This window comes from Mustela erminea, chromosome 2 (genome assembly GCF_009829155.1).
Source record: "Mustela erminea isolate mMusErm1 chromosome 2, mMusErm1.Pri, whole genome shotgun sequence".
In the NCBI taxonomy this organism is placed as follows: Eukaryota; Metazoa; Chordata; class Mammalia; order Carnivora; family Mustelidae; genus Mustela; species Mustela erminea.
In genome coordinates this window covers 111037114-111050327 of record NC_045615.1, presented here as the reverse complement: position 1 = coordinate 111050327, position 13214 = coordinate 111037114, and positions in this window count along the sequence as shown.

Genomic DNA, 13214 nt, shown 5'->3' with positions numbered 1-13214 from the left:
TCTCAATGTAGTTTTAATTTGAATCTCCCTGATGGCTAGTGATGATGAACATTTTTTCATGTGTCTGATAGCCATTTGTATGTCTTCATTGGAGAAGTGTCTGTTCATATCTTCTGCCCATTTTTTGATATGATTGTCTGCTTTGTGTGTGTTGAGTTTGAGAAGTTCTTTATAGATCCTGGATATCAACCTTTTGTCTGTACTGTCATTTGCAAATATCTTCTCCCATTCCGTGAGTTGCCTCTTTGTTTTGTTGACTGTTTCCTTTGCTGTGCAGAAGCTTTTGATCTTGATGAAGTCCCAAAAGTTCATCTTTGCTTTTGTTTCCTTTGCCTTTGGAGACATATCTTGAAAGAAGTTGCTGTGGCTGATTTCAAAGAGGTTACTGCCTATGTTCTCCTCTAGGATTCTGATGGATTCCTGTCTCACATTGAGGTCTTTTATCCATTTTGAGTTTATCTTTGTGTACAGTGTAAGAGAATGGTCGAGTTTCATTCTACTACATATAGTTGTCCAGTTTTCCCAGCACCATTTATTGAAGAGATTGTCTTTTTTCCACTGTATATTTTTTTCTGCTTTGTCGAAGATTATTTGACCATAGAGTTGAGGGTCCCTATCTGGGCTCTCTACTCTGTTCCACTGGTCTATGTGTCTGTTTTTATGCCAGTACCATGCTGTCTTGGTGAACACAGCTTTGTAGTAAAGCTTGAAATCAGGCAAAGTGATGCCCCCAGTTTTACTTTTGTTTTTCAACATTTCCTTAGCAATTCAGGGTCTCTTCTGATTCCATACAAATTTTTGGATTATTTGCTCCAGCTATTTGAAAAATACCAGTGGAATTTTGATCAGAATGGCATTAAAAGTATAGATTGCTCTAGGCAGTATAGACATTTTAACAATGTTTATTCTTCCGATCCAAGAGCATGGAATGGTCTTCCACCTTTTTGTGTCTTCTTCAATTTCTCTTATGAGTGTTCTGTAGTTCCTCGAGTACAGTTCCTTTACCTCTTTGGTTAGGTTTATTCCCAGGTGTCTTATGGTTCTTGGTGCTATAGTAATTGGAATTGATTCTCTAATTTCCCTTTCTGTATTTTCATTGTTAGTGTATAAAAAAGTCACTGATTTCTGTACATTGACTTTGTAACCTGCAACGTTGCTGAATTGCTGTATGAGTTCTAGTAGTTTGGGGGTGGAGTCTTTGGGGTTTTCCATATAAAGAATCATGTCATCTGTGAAGAGAGAGAGTTTGACTCCTTATGGTTTTCTTAACACGTTATTTTCTCTAGATTTCTTCATTGTAAAAATGCAATGTATTTTACATATATATATTCTTATGTGTATATATAAATATATATATATATATCATACAAAATACACATTCATCAACTGTTTGTGTTATCTATAAGGTTTCTGGTCAATAGTAGGCTATTAGTTAAGTTTTTGGGTAGCCAAATTTCCACTTGGGTTTTCAACTATGCAGGGGGTTGACATTCCTAACACCTGCATTGTTCAAGAGTAAACTGTATTATGGTTTTGTTTGAACTGAGAAAGTCATGAGAGATACATCCCAAAGAAGTTGACATTTTGGAGGGTTTTTTATTTTATTTCACTTTTTTAAATCTATCTTAACTTAGAGTGCTTTACAACCATAGCCTTAAAAGAAAATGCTGCTTCGGCATTACATTTTACATAATCTTTTAAGTGTCATAGAGAGCACATCCGAAGATTTATTCTCAAAAGTGAGTACGTACAAACCAGACCCCTTTGAGTCATAGAAGTGTGTAAACTGGCATTCTATCTTAGCAACTGAGCTTCCCCCAACACCATGATGCAACTGTTTCATTAGTTGCATGTGGGGCAACTTGATTCTTCTCTCTCCTTATTTCTTGTAGAACCTATCTGGGCAGCTACTTAATGCTACCAGGCCAAATTCTTTCTTCACTTCTTCCTGCCAAATGGAACCATAATCGTCATCAAGATGTGATCATCTTTTTCATATTGCTTTAACTCATGCTGAATGAAAGCACCAGTGTGATTTTCCATGTCATTTCAGCTCTTCTTCTTGAAAAATAAAAAACTATATGAACACTTGTCTTTATTCCCTTTTCCAAATCATAAGACTGTGAATTAATTAACATTGTCCTATTTGGGCATTGCACTATTTGATTAGAGAAAGAAAGATGGCTAGAGTGGAAAGAGGAAATTTTTAAGGGAGGAAATTTGCTGGGGGAGGGAGAGCATAAACTCTACTTAATAGAATATAAAAGTTTTCAAGGACCAGAAATGTCCTGCCCAGTATGGTAGCTTCTATCCACATGTAACTATGAAATGTGGCTAATCTGAATTGAAACATGCCATAAGTGTGAAACACATATAGGATTTCAAAAAATTAAGACAGAAAAAGAATGTAAAATACCACATTAATAACTTTTATGTTGATTATATGTTGAAATGATGATCTTTTAGATGTACTGGACTAAATAAAATATACCCTTAAAATTAATTTCATTATTACTTTTTCAATGTGGCTACTAGAAAATTTAAAGTTGTGCATGTAGCTTGCATTGTGTCTCACATCATATTTCCATTCAACAGAGCTGGCCCACAATTTACATGTCAAGAAATAAGAATGGTCACATGAGGTATAAGGAAAAATAAAGTCACATTTAACAAACATTCTCAAACACTATTTCTGTTCCAAAAGGCATATTTGGAGGCATATTTGCCTTTCCTATAGAGGTCAGGGTAAAGCAGGTAAATTTTTTTCAGTAAATGAGCTATTTGTTTTTGCCTGTCTGGATGTTTATATTCCCTTCTTCTGGTAATAGTGCCTTGGTATTCCCTTGAGGAGCCATCTCTCCCTCATTTTGAGTCCATGCGGTTTGGGTGAAGTTGATTCATGATGCTAGAATTCATCATGTGACCCAGTCCTAACCAATCAGGTTCATTACCTTGATCATAACAATTGGCTCAGGAAATTGATAAAAGTTGGTCAACTGTGAATCGGCTCTAGATTTTGGAGTAACTACTAAAAAAAGAGGTATTTGGTAATCTGGAGGATTAAGTCTATCACTGCTCATGGCCACCTTAGCCAGGGAAGAGCTGATCTAAAAATGAAAACATCCCAAAGGAAAGCAGTGGTAAGAGACAGAAGCAGATTATTTTTGAGTACATGGATCCATTCTATGACTAAAGCTATCATCTTGTATTTTTCAGAATTTTAATAAATTCCCTTCCTTCATTAAACAAATTTAAATTTAATTTCTCTCCTTCAAAACAAAGAAATCTGACTAATGCAAAGACCTTGTCTAATAAATAAACAATTTGCATTCATACAATTCAATGAATACTCATAAAGGTTTATCTATGTTCAAGCAACTATGCTGAGTGCTGATGGAGGAATGCACAAAGTTGTTTATTATTAGCAACCATCCATCCATCCATCTGTCCATCTATCGAGTAAGCACTCATTGAGATCCTCTTCCTTGCTGGGCACTATTTTAGACACTGGAGAAACAGAAATAAAAATTCAAAGTGACAGACACTGAGTATCTTTCTATTTTCTAAGTTATCTATGGGCCTATTATTACTTCTTTTTGCTCCCTCCAGTAGCACTCCAATTTCTAGTTTTCCATAAATCAAACCTGTTATAAAATTTCTGTTTCATTTTGTCCCAGGAAATTCCTCCTTGGATCCTTCCATCATTCTAAACACATCTGGACTTGCTTTCAGGGTCTGCTGCCAGCTGCCCTTCCTGTAACAGCCATTCTTCATCTTATGTTGGATTCCCTGTTTATTTGTTATGAAGAAGTACATTCCCCAGTAGCATCCTGAAAAGGAGTATATGAGAGGTAAATGTTTTGAGACCTTGTAAGCCTGAAAAATACCTAACTTATTCCCCTAATTGACTGAATTTAGAATTGTAAGTTGGAGGTCATTTTTAATTTTAATTTTGAAGACATTACTCCATCGTCTTCTATTGAAAAGTCCAAGAGTACTCTGTTCCTTCCATTATACATGGTCTACTTTTATTCTCTAGAAGTTTTTTAAAATTTTCTCATTATTCTTGGGATCCTAAAATCTCATGATTATGTGTTTTGGAGTGACACCTCTTAATCTAGAGGTTCCCTTTTATTATCTCTTTGATAATACCTTTCTTTGGTTTGGTTTGCTCTGTTCTCTCTTCTTAGAAGTCATATTAGTCAGATATTAGACTTCATGGATTGATCTTGAAATTTTCTTATCTCTTCTTCTCCATCTCCATATCTTTTTTTAATGTTACTTTGAAGAAATACTCTATTTCAACACTTCCTTTAAATTTCATCTAATTGCCTCTGGCATATTTTTAATTTCCAAGAGCTCTTTCTTGATTTCTCATTGTGCTTGGTCTCCATGGCATCTTGTTTCAAAGTAATTCTTGTTTTAATGATGAAATATCTCTCTTATCTCTTTGAGGATGTTAATTATAGTTAATTGGAAGTTTTCTTCTATTCCCAAATATTCTGCTTTTCTCTGAATTGCTTTTATCTGCTTATTTTGGTCTCTTTCACATTGGGTATTTTCCTCAAACGTCTAAGGGCTATTAGCAGCCAATGCATAAAACCCTTAAACATTTATTGGAGGCTCTGTGTACCTGGGTGGGCTGTATGGCTGGCGGACTTAACTCTGAGTTAAATGTGTTCATGCACGAGGCCAGTTTTTCACTGGGGACATTTTCAGATGTCAGCATCTGTAAGTCTTTCCTATGATACTTTTGAACTTCTCTTGAGAAGGATCTCCAGTTGCCTGCTAAAAGTACAAATCTGATTATGTGTATTGTAGGAGCAAACTAGGAGGAATTAGCAAATCTTTACTTAATAATCTGTGTTCAGTTTGCAACTTTAGCCCAACTCCTACTATACTTGGTGCCCTGAAATCCATAATCTCTCCAGTCCAATTTTTCCACAGAACAGGTTGCCTGTCTCTTGCAGGAGTTGGGATAAAGCCTAGCTGTACCTGGTGGGAGAGAGTCGTAGAGGAAGAAGTAGTTCTCACAGCTCTTTACACTATCTTTCAACCAATCCCAGGCTTTTAGCCCTATTTCCCATTTCAAACTTCTGCGATGTTAGTCTCTATTTCCTGGGAACAATGGAGAAGGAAATCACGGAGACCAGCAATATTCAAAATAGTTGCTGAGTTTTATATTTAGATTTCTTTTTCTTTCAAGTTTCTGATTTAGAGCTTAATGACTTTAGTGCATAAGAATAAGATCAGGCGACTTTGCCTATTAAATCTGAAAGCCTGTAACAGGATAATATTAGACTGTTCTTTACCTTCCATGGTTGCATAAGTGATTATTAATTACCATTTAAATCTTACATTATAATTTAAATCTTCAAATATGATATAATTTCAACATACTTACTACTAAGTTAAAAGGTGCTAAAGCTATACCAATTTCACATTTTTATTCCCATCTCTTCTTTATGAAGGTGAATTATAGTTTAATTTAATTGCTTCTTTCTTTTCTACTTTTATTTCACCTCTATTCTCTAGGTGGATATTGATATGGGCCACTATCATATTCACTGTGTTATAATATTTCAAAATAAACATCTTCAATCCATTGGAATTCACTTTGAAGGTTTACTGTTAGACCTCTTCATAATATACTGGTATTTTGTACTATTTTCATATCAAAATAAGTATATTCCGTATGTCAAAACTGAGAACCAAATTTTAGCTATTATTAACAGCATGGAAAAACAATTCCAAATTTGCAAATTGTTCATGTTTCTGTTTGTTATATCCTTTTAGGAAGTAAAGAATGAGATTTATTCATATAAGATATTATGCTTTATTCTGTACCAGGAGTTTAAACATGCAGAAATGCAAAATGGTGTTAATTTCTTGGTTTCAAATCTAACTTGTAAAATGCAACCATGCCATCTCCTTTTGTTACTGTCTTGATATTAAGGATGAAAAAGAAATTTGGATTTATGAGTAGGGCTTGAGTATGTTGGTGGGGTAGGGGTGAAAGAAGTCTTATCTTACTTATATTCTTCTAAAAATCCTGATTTCCTACCATTTCATTTCAACTCAACAAAAGTCTCTTTGGTACCAAGTAAGTGTAGAATGGGATACAGAATTGATGAAAACCCAGGCCTTGACTTCACAATCTGCAAGGTGATAGAGTGGAGCAATAAGATACATCCACAAATAATTATAATATGTGGAAGAATGTGATAACACCATGGGAAAAAGTATAAATAAAATGTTTCAAGAACATAGGAGGGAGTCATTATGATTTTGTTTGGAGGTATTGAACTAGCTTCTTGAGAGTAGAACAGCATGGAAGTGTGAGATAGGGGCCAGCAGAAAGCCTAGTTTGGCTGAATGATACTTTAAATACTGGGAGACCATACTTCTGTGTTTGTGTTACTATCCTCCTCCAAATCAACAGTAGTTTCTCATGAAAATCAGATAAAGTCTATGTTTCTCAACTTCTGATTCCTTACAAGACAGCTTTATCACCTTCTTCTCTGCTTTGCCAATGTAAAGTAATGGTTAAATTTGGAAAGGCAGAGATGGAAATTCCAGTTCCACCACTAACTAGCTAAGTGACACTAGACAAGTTAACTTCATTGGGCCAATTTATAATTCCTTCTCTTAGATATGGGAATAATAATAACAATACTTACTGCATAGGGTTATGGTAAAGGTTAAATGAATTAATAATGCAAAGAAGTGTTCAAAAGTGGTGGCTATCATTATAGTAAAAAGGGTCAAGATTAGGAAATAGGAAATCTGATCTTTAGTTTAAGTATTACTAGTTATAAACTGTATGACCTACACAAATTGCTTATCCTCTCTGGGCCTCAATGTCCTTATCTGCAAAAATAGAGAATTGACCTATAAGATCTGCACTCTCTCTGAACTATAATAGTCTAGGTGATATAGATGACATTTTTATTTGATTTTGATACTAAACCATTCAATTGGATTAAATTGGATCAAATTACCATCAATAAGCACATAATACATTGAAATTATTAAAGGGCTGAAAATGAAAGTGATAGTAATGAGTTAGGCTGGGGAGTTGTTTCAAGAGGACACAAAAAGAATAATGATAGATCAGCTCCTATTATCATCTGGTTGGATATAAGAGAAAATAGAGGGTAAATAGTATTAAATTCAGATGCCAAGCTCAAAGGTATATGATTTTGTTAAAAAAAATTAGAAAACATGTTTACTCTAATTTTATATTGGTTATCCTGTCAGTTTAGGGCCAAAATCTTTTTAATACAGTGAAAATGTGTCCAACAAGATGGTAACAGGGTACAATAGTAATGCTTAAAAAATTCCTAGTGGTATAACTAAACAAAGAACACCAAGAAAAAAATCTGAGATACCACACTGAGATGAGTGACAATATTGGATCAACTATCATGTTCATTTTTATGTATATTAAGAATAGTCTTAGGATAGGAAATAAGTAGACATTATAATGTAAAAATGAGGTGCATCACTATTTCTCCTTTCTCAATTTTTATTCCCTGCTGTGAAATTTTCTTTGTTCCCTATAAAATGTGCAAAAGAGATGTTGATGATATCTGGAAATGCATCAAGAAGACGAAATCATTCATCTATTTTAGATATCTCTAATTATTTAACCGAAGTATTGAAATTAAATGCACAGCATGTATATCTGAGATGATGGTGTCCTTGGAGTCCATTCTCTTATAAGAAAAAGAATGCTGAGAAATCTTTGGCTCATAAACCCGGATGAATCTAAGATGTTTGCATAAAATTTTGCATAATATGATTATGTGGTTGATTAGAAATTTTCTGGATGGGGACTATGTTTCATGCCTTAAATAATTGGTTGATCAAATTTGTCTTTGATTTTTAGATTTCTGATCAGTGCAGTGCATTATAGTTCAGAACTAAAGGAAATATAGGAAATTGTGATATTTTTAAAGCAGCTAATAAAACTTACTGAAAAATGAATTTTCAGGATTATGAATCATTTTATAGTTAATTAAGGCATTGAATATTTATGCCTTGTAATTATAAATATCAAATTCATACAAATATGTTTCAATTTTATTAAACTAGAAATGTACATTATGTTTATATATTACATGTTGGTAATTCTAGTTGAGTAGGTATTTTGCAATCCTACGAGTATATTGGGGGGTTTTGTGCCTAAGTAAAAGAACAGCTTTCATTTTTGTTTACGGTCTCAAAAAACATGACCCTAGTCATACCTTCTATAAATTTTATATTTTTCTACTATGAAAACATGAATATTTCAAACTACTCCAATTTATTTATATGTTTACATCATATTCTATTAAAGTATACTCCAGATTAAGAATTAACTGCCCATCAAGGACTTCATCAAGATAAAACGTGTTATCTTCATCAAGATAAAAACCTTTTGCACAGCAAAGGAAACAGTCAACAAAGCCAAAAGACAACAGACAGAATGGGAGAAGATATTCACAAATGACATATCAGATAAAGGGCTAGTATCCAAAAATCTATAAAGAACTTATCAAACACAACACCCAAAGAACAAATAATCCAATCAAGAAATGGGTAGAAGAGGGGCACCTGGGTGGCTCAGTGGGTTAAAGCCTCTGCCTTCGGCTCAGGTCATGATCCCAGGGTCCTAGGATCCAGCCCCTCATCGGGCTCTCTGTTCAGCAGAGAGCCTGATTCCTCCTCTTTCTCCACCTGCCTCTCTGACTACTTGTGATCTCTATCAAAAAAATAAATAAAATCTTAAAAAAAAAAAAAAAGAAATGGGCAGGAGACGTGAACAGACATTTCTGTAAAGAAGACATCAAAATGGCCAGCAGACACATGAAAAAATGCTCAAAATCTCTCAGCATCAGGGAAATACAAATCAAAACCACAGTGAGATATCATCTCATATCAGTCAGAATGGCTAGAATTAACCAGTCAGGAAATGATAGATGTTGGTAAGGATGCGGAGAAAGGGGAACCCTCCTACACAGCTGGTGGGAACGAAAGCAGATGCAGCCACTCTGGGAAACAGTATGAAGGTTCCTCAAAAAGTTGAAAATAGAGTTACCCTATGACCCAGCAATCACACTCCTGGGTATTTACCCTAAAGATACAAATGTAGTGATCCAAAGGGGCATGTACACCCGAATGTTTATAGCAGCAATGTCCACAATAGCCAAACTATGGAAAGAGCCTAGATGTCCATCAACAGATGAATGGATAAAGAAGATGTGGTATATATACACAATGGAATACTATGCAGCCATCAAAAAACCCCCAACATCTTGCCATTTACAACAATGTGGCTGGAACTAGAGACTATTATGCTGAGCAAAATAAGTCAATCAGAGAAAGACAATTATCATATGATCTCTCTGATATGAGGAATTTGAGAGGCAGGGCAGAGGGTTCATGGGGGAAAGGTAGGGAAAAATGAAACAAGATGGGGCCGAGGAGGGAGAGAAACCATAAGAAATTCTTAACCTTAGGAAACAAACTGAGGGCTGCTGGAGGGGTGGGACAGGGGGAGGAATAGGGTGGCTGGATGATGGACACTGGGGAGGGTATGTGCTATGGTGAGTGTTGTGAATCGTGTAAAACTCATGATTCACAGACCTGTATCCCTGAAACAAATAATACATTATATGCTAATTTTAAAAAAAGAATTAACTGCCCAGTGATCACATAAATCAAGAAACTATTAATTTTGCCAGTGGTTTATATCTACACTATAAAAACTATTGATGTGCTAGGGATCCTGGGTGGCTCAGTTAGTTAAGCACCCAGGTCTTGATTTTGATTCAGGTCACCATCTGGGGACCACAAGTTTGAGCCTGGCTCAGCCCTGTTGAGTGTGGAGACTGCTTAAGATTCTCTCTCTCTCACTCTCCCTCTGCCCCTTCCCCATATGCACCTCTGTCTCTAAAAACAACAAACAAAAAACAAAATTTATCAGTTTTGGATATTCATGGTGGTTTGATTATAGTATTGACCATAATTTGCTCACACGTTTCTATATCCATGCCATTTGTTAGTGTCCTCTTACTCACGTTTGGGGCTTGGGCAAGTGGTTTGCCCTGGCCAATGGAACAGTGGCAAGCAAACAATGCAAAGTCTTGAAAAGCACTTGCATATTACTTTTTTTTTTTTTTAAAGATTTTAAAAATGTATTTGAGAGAGAGAGAGAGCGCTGAGTGAGTGAGAGAGAGCACACGAGTCAGAGGGAAAAACAGAGGGAGAGGGAGAAGCAGATTCCCCATTGAGCAGGCAGCTCAACTTGGGGCATGATCCCAGGATTCTGGACCATGACCCAGACTGAAGGCAGACACTTAATTGACTGAGCCATCCAGCCACCCTGCATATTACTTTCTTGTTATACTTCACATGTTGCCACTATATAAATAAACTATAGTCAGCCTCTGGATGATAGGACATATGGTTCAGTAATTCTCTTTATCCCAGCAAACAGGGAGCCAAACTCCAGACCAGAGTGAGGCCACCTTGGATTCTGCAGCCCAGCCAAGATCAGAAGAGCCTCCTGAGATTAGCAGAACTGGCAATCTGACTTGTAGACTTTTGAACAATAACACACAGGTGCTCTCTTAAGCAGCTAAATTATGGATTGTTTTGTTACACAGCAATAAATAATTGATATATTATACGTAGGATCTACCAGAAAAAAAATCTTTCCAAAGAACATTGACATTTTCATATCATATATCTGTTGTTATAGGAAAATTCCTTTGTAAGTAACTAGATTTTCAGTGTAGGGGATCATCTTGGATATGACTCTTTTTCTATCGTTGGCTTTATAGATACCCTAAATATTTGTCAAATCAATAAAAAAAAATACTGGGAACCAATTAAATGCCTGGATCAGCACTAGCTGTTGAGAATACAGGAGTGAATCACCTAGACTCCTATCTCTATGTTTATTGAGCTTACACTAAAGTCAAGTTATTGGATTATTATAATATACTTTGTGGTACTTGCCATGGAAAATTCTTTGCTTCTTCTAAGTCAAGCTGAGTTCCAAAGTTGGCTCCATTTATGTATTTCATTATATATGGCCATGATCTTTCCCTTCTCAAGAAATTCTTCAGCAATAATACTCATTAGTTCTGTTCATTGATATTTCTATTTCTCATTCTTCAGGAGAACATGGTAGAATTGCACTTTCTCATATGCAGTAGACTGCAAAAGTGACCACAAATTATTTCTTTCCCCCATCTGTATCCATGCAATTCGTCTTCTTGCTCATTGTGTTAAGAGATATAATCTATTTGATCATCCTGATGTTGGGCTTGACTGTATGATTTGCTTTAGTCATTGGAACTGCAGTGAATGTAACTCAAGCTGAAACTTATAAAGTGCTTGCATACTGCAGTTTGCTCTCTTGCTGCTCTTAAAACACTGTGAATGCAACCCTGTGAACAAACCAGGGCTAGCCTCTTGATGATGAGGGACACCTGGCCTGATTGCTCTGTTGTTACAGCTGATAGTTCACTCTCAGAAACAGAGCTGCCTTGCTGACAGGCAGCTAATCACAGACACCTAAGTAAGCGCAGCCTAGGCCCAGCAGAAGTGTCTGGTTGAGCCTAATACAAATTGCCATTCCATAGACTCATGAGCTCAATGAATAGTTGATGTTTTAAGCTATTAAGTTTTTGGAATGGTTTGTTATGCCCTTAAAGCTATTTGATATATCACTCCTTTGAAGTTAGGCATGGCCACATGATTGCTTCACCCACTGAACTATGTCACTTCTGGCAAAAGCCTTTAAGAGCTGGACTGTGATTCAGCATCTTATTTTTCTTGTCATGGTGACTAGGGTGCTTCCAAATGGTGGGGCTTCGTAAACCTGGGTCCCTTAATGGACATGGGCATTCCTCCCCATCCTCCCTGACACTGATTTTCAAAGAATATGCAGTTTAAGTAAGAAATAAACCCTTGTTATTAGGAGCACTGGGTGTTATACGTGAGTGATAAATCACTAAATGCTACATTTGAAACCAAGTTTACCATATATGTTCACCAACTAGAATTTACATAAAAACTTAAAATAAAAAGAAATCTTCGTATAAAACTTCTGAGATTTGGGGTTGCTCTTAGTAAAGTATAACCTAGTCCATTTTGACTAAGGTAGAAATTGGTACTGAGGAAGTATGGTTGTGACAGAAAACCTAAAATATGTAGCTGTGGCTTAGAAACTCAGTGGGTGGTAGCAAGGAAACTATTGTTAGAGGCTGGAAAGTTGACAATCCATGCTTAGCTGTGGTAAAATATTTGCTAAAACCATTCATGTGTGTCTCCCATTCTTTCCCTTTCTAAATAGGAATGTTCACCACAGTTATTCTGTTCCTACTCAAGCACTTTACGTTGAGTGTACATATGTGTATATAAACAGGGAGGATAGATATTTTCTCTTTAACAAGAGCTTTATCCTATTCTAACATAGGGACCACCAAGCATCACCCAGAGATGCAGAACTTTGAAATTAGTGCCGTTACTAAACAAAATTTTTAGATTGTCTCATTTGTCAAGAGTGAAAGTATTTTTGTAGTATAAGTTGAATGAACTGTAAATTGATGACCAGAAGGAATAGCAGTACGCACTGGTGCAATTCACCTGTAAATTTGGGTTATCTTCCTTCTAGGTAAATAGAATTATATTTCCCTGACCCTTTGAAATTAGCAAACCCATATGATTTGCTTTTGTCAAAGAAATCTGAGTGAAATTGACTTGTGTAACTTTCAGAAGAACCAGTTTTGCCCTTCATGTTCCTTTTCTATATCATACAAGTGGGGAAATTCTAGAGATTGGAACCTTCTCAAGCCTTCTGGTTGCTGGGTGAGAACCATCTGTAGTGAAACTCAGCCTTCCCCCCTTCCCCAAGCTCCTCATGAACAAGCATATAAGCAGGATATACCATGTTTTGTTGTTTTAAGCCCCTAACATTTTTAGATTTTTTGTTAGTACACTATAACCTAGCTCATCCTACCTAATGCAGATACTGTAAAAGTGATCATGAAAACTATAAGGCTGATCAGCTTGGCAATTGAGTGGAATATGTAACTGAAATCATCCACTGATAATTCCAAAAGCACTTTCACTAGTGATTTCACTTGCTTCTTCAATTGTAACATTCTGGAAAAGGTAACTGTGACATTCAAATTTCATTCCTTTTTCTTTGTTAAAAT